This window comes from Lactuca virosa, chromosome 8, assembly GCF_052849685.1.
Source record: "Lactuca virosa cultivar CGN04683 chromosome 8, Lactuca_virosa_CGN04683_v6, whole genome shotgun sequence".
NCBI classification, from domain to species: domain Eukaryota; kingdom Viridiplantae; phylum Streptophyta; class Magnoliopsida; order Asterales; family Asteraceae; genus Lactuca; species Lactuca virosa.
The window spans coordinates 379,953,485-379,958,596 of NC_136433.1; positions in this window are offsets into that span (position 1 = coordinate 379,953,485).

Consider the following 5,112-nt stretch of genomic DNA (forward strand, 5'->3'; position numbering starts at 1 on the left):
CGAGTTGTCGCTCTAGGGGTATTCCCGGATGATCTTCTGGAAACACGTCCGGGAAGTCACATGCCCCCGGGATGTTGCGAATGCTCGCTTCCTCTTTTGTTTTGTCCACAACGTGAGGAAGGAATGCGTAGTTCTTCTTTTGTAGACTCTTTTGTGCCTTGATACATGAGATAAGGCGAAGGTTTGCGCCGGTTTTATCTCCGTAGATTATTAGGGTTTCGTGTTAAGGAAGATGAAGGCGAACGACCTTCTCGTGACACATAATATCGGCATGATGGGGGCTTAACTAATCCATGCCGATGATCACATCAAAACTCCTAATATTTATAGGCATTAAGTTTATTTGGAAGGTGTAATTGTTTAGTGCCAACGTACATCCTATATAGATATCCTCTGTTGTTTCTGATTTCCCATTAGCCATTTCCATCATCAAGGCTTCGTTGAGCTTCTGGGGTTGTTGATTTAGCAAGTGTTTGAATTTATTACTAACAAAACTTTGTTCCGTCCCACTATCAAATAGGATGCATGCATACGAGTTGTTAAGTAGGAACGTACCGGTGACAACAGTTGGGTCCTGCACTACTTCACCCTAACCCATTGTCAACACTCTCCCTGCTGCTCCTGCCCCTTGATTGTTCGCGTTGGGGCAGTTTCGCCTGAAATGTCCGGTCTTCCCACATCCGTAACAGGTATAGCTGGCTCCAACATTGATGTTGTTGTTATTGTTGTTGTTGTTGTTGTTGTTGTTGTTGTTGTTGTTTGTCATCTGGTTCTGTGGGAGCTGAGTCCTACAATACTTTGCTGTATGGCCCTTCCGGTTGCACCTTGTTCAACTGATCTCTCTGCACTCTCCATGATGGTGGAGGTTGCATTTGTTACACTTGGGAAGAATTCCTGAATACTGCTTTGAAGCATTTGGCGTGGATGAGGCTGGAACATGTGGTGTGGTGGTAGCTTGTGTTACACTTGGGAAGAATTCCGAGTTTTGCTTTCCCTTTCTCTTGTTGTTTCTCCCATTCTTGTTCTCTTCTTTCTTCTTAACCTCAGTTTCTACTGTCTTGGCACCCTTCTTATTGCCATGATCGTATAGTTTCTTGGTGCTATCAAACGTCTCAGGGTTTGCCGTAATGACATTCCCTTCGATAGGTGCAATCAATCCCCAGATAAACCTCTCGTGTTTCCTGCTCCGCCCGCTCAACCCTAGTCCGCATCTGGTGCATCTGATCGGCGGTGCTCTGAGCCAGATTTCCAGTGTCCCTCAATCGTCTCACCATGACTGGAATTGCTCGGTCAGCCGGTCCTCCATCCCTCAAGTCATAGAACTCACGAGTCATGCCAAACGGGGGTCGTTGTCCCTGTTGTCTACTCCATCTCCAAATGTCGATACCCCAGGGAGGGGTACGGCCGTTAGGGCCCATTCAGTGAGCTGGCACCCTCACTGGGTATGGTGGGTTGATGACTACAGACTCGGTGTCTGAATCATCGTCGCTGTCATCACCAGACTCTTCTTCTTCAATGTCTTCCACAGGTTCCGCAGGTCCCTCTTCGATTTCTTCTTCCGGTTCCTCCTCTTCCACGGGGTCCTCTTCAGGTTCCTCGTCGGATTCCTCTAGCCATCCGTTATTTCCCTGATCGGGAAATTAGGGATCTCCAGGGTGGTGGAAACCAGCCATACTGACTGCACGAGGGTGCATAAATAAATCACGTTTTGAATATTTCCTATAGTATATTTTTAGTTATTTAAGTTTTGGGTTCCCTAGAGTTTTGGAGAGTAAGGTAGGCTTTTGGATTCATTTACCGCTATGATTACTCCCAAACACATGTTGGTTATATTCTGAATAAATATAGTTGATCAGGCTATATTTATCCCTAATATGACTACATAACTGCCCAAGTTTAATCATAGTGTTCAATTTCATCAAGAAGCTTTTATTAGATGTTGTTAGATCATTATCCTAGTATGCGCACACAAGTGTGAGATTTTTGTTTTGTTTAGACTTATTTAGTCCCATTGTGTTTATAGTTGCATATCATGTATGGCTAGATATGTTATTTCACTATAAACATTACTCTGATACCAACCTGTCACACCCCCGAACCAGACGGCGAAAACGTCCGGGGGCTCGTGTGACTAACAAGTGAATAATCATCACAATGAATATACATCAATCATAACACGATCATCACCAACATTACATAACACAACTAGCATTGTTCACATCAAGTACATTGTTAAAATACATAAGTTCAAATTGTTAAAAGCACGATAAGTGCTATTACATAAAACGAAACCATACACACTTGCATATCTTCCAGCTTAACGATTTCCTGAGAATACAAGTTATTTTGAAAACGGTCAACATATATAATGTTGGTGAGTTCATAAGTATGTTTGAGTAAAAGTCTTTGTATCTTTCATAAAAACCCAGAAAATCTGATATTTTCTGTAAAATGTCTGAAAATGTTGTGAAAATCAAGTATAAATGCATGTGTGAATTTCATAGTTATAGCTTGTAAAAGAGTAGTTTAGTTTCATGGTATTGTGAATAAATGATAAATGTATATGAATGATTTCCCCCAGAAAATCCTATATTTTCTGTTTTATACCAATGTCTAGATTCTTGTATCGTTAAATAAGTTGTTTTGTATTGACACAATCAAAGAGTTTATCTTTGAAAGTTAACTTTTGGTATTGAAACCCTATATGATCCGTTATAACCATGCATGATAATGACTAGGTCGCCCGTCTTGGTATTTTTCCAAATGCCGGTCTTGCTAAGGATGTTATCGCCCTAGACTGGCCTAGTCTAGCTGTAGCGAACTGCTAAGGCGTGGGGGGTCACCCCGTATAGATCTATACACAAACTCCCGCTTTCCTACTAGGAAACTCTGATTATAACTACAGGCTATGATTGTACACTCAGTGGTTCCAACCGACAAGTCTCACTAGATTCACAACCTCATCTTGTACTATGTTTAATGTTTAGTATATGTGATATGTATTCGGAAGGTACATGATTAAGTATAGGAAGTTTGATGATTACGTAAATGTATTATTCGGTTTGCTAACACATGAAATTTACATTCCAAACCCCATTAACATGTAATTAGGCCACAAAGGCCCAATCACATGTGCAGGGGTAATTTAGGCCCAATAGGCATGTTAATGGGCCACAAAAGCCCAATAAACATGTAACCCATAATTCAGGCCCAAATTAACATGTATGTAGATCACAAAACCCAATAAACATGTCATGGAAAACATTGGGCTCATTTCACACTTAATTGGGCCCTTAGGGCCCATGGCCAAGAAATGTGAATATTGGGCCCAATAAATAGTTTTTGACGTATTTCGTTCGTTCGTTTTATTCGGTTGTTTGTTTTAGTTCGAGGCTCAATAGATTGATGATAAAAAGCTTTCATTTTGTAAAAATGACATTTTTGGCCAATAATACTCCAATCTTTAATTAAGGCCCAAAGTTTTGTAAAAATGACGCTTTAGTCCATAATTTATAAAAGTTTGCAATTTTGTCCCAAATGTCTGTAAATTTACGGGTTTGACCCAAAATGTTATATTTTCATATTTAAAACCCTGTTTCGCAGAAAAATACATTTTCAGCCCCTTATTGGTAAAAGTTTACACTTTCGGCCTAATTTTGGAAAACATTACATTTTTGGTCCAATTTGAAAATAAATGATATTTTCACCTCTAAATTTGGTTTATTTACATTTATGACTCAAACTTTGGCCAAATAACATTTTTAAACCTCAAATTTTCATTTTTTTCGCAAATTGGGCTCAAAGGCCGTGAGGCCCAAAAGTTTGGCCCAATAAGTTTAAAATTTGCATTTTTAACCCTTTTAAAAGTATGTTTGGCATAAAAATACCTTTTTATACATGTAGGACCTGTTTGGCCCTTTTAAAAACGTAAATGACACTTTTTGCCCTTATCTTTTGTTTTCTTAACAATTTTGACCTTAACAAGGTTTTTGTTGAAATCCTTTGTATCTAAAACAAGTAATCATTTTTTTGGCATAATAATATGTTGTATATAATGTTATAGTTCATAGAACTTTGCTAAATAACACTTAGATTTTTTAGATTTGTTCAGATCCAACACATTTTTACCAAATAAACTAAGTATTCACACCAAACATGCATATAACACATAGATCTACATATTTTACTTGTATTCTCCCCCAAAAATTATATGAAAACCGAAAACAAAGGGGGTTAGAACTCACATTTGCTTTGATATTTCGGTTTTGAAGAAGAAATGAAGAAGATTTTGGTCCTAGCAAGCTTTCTTGAGTAGATTTCGAACTTAAGAAGTTCTAGGAAGCAAAATCACCAAAAACTTTTCTTAAAAGAGTGATCTAACATGAGAATGGAGTTATAAACTTGGATGTGTAAAGACTTACCAGGAAGTGATGATTATCTTGTGAAAACCTTCTTGAAACACAAGCAATTTTCGAGATTTTTGATGGAAGGAGTAGGATGATCCTTGAGAGTGTTTGAGAGAATTTGGTGTAGTGTGAGTGTGTCTGTTTGTCTTCGGCAAAGGGTAGAAGAGGAAAGGGGAGAGAGAGGTGAGGTGACTAGTATAGATACATGGGAGGTCTTAGCTTAGATACATGTTGGGCAATATGGAGGTGGCACTCCAAAGTCAACCCCCCCCCCCTTAATCTCTTCTTTGCCCTTTTTTTTACACATGGGCCGACATTTTGGGCCAAGAAGAAATGATGCAGTAGTTTGGGCCCATTAACTTTAGCTAGGACATTTGGATCCTAAACATAAGGTTTGTTGGCCCATTGGGCTCTTGGAAGCATTCACGGCACACATAGAATAAAAGAATGGGCTCATGGCTCACTAAGGTTAAATGGATTAATTATGGCCCAATAAGGCCCATTAGGGTTACAATGAATCATTCTAGGACCAAATGGTCCAAAATGTTTTAGATTTATGAATTGGGTCCAATTAGGATCCAATTAGGGCTTCTAAGTCCAATAAAGTTGAATCGGGTGCTTATTGGTCCATTAGGCCCAATAAGGAACTCCTAGTCCAATATGGACTTAAACCATGGATCTTAGGGCTTCAGACTCTTTGATGAAC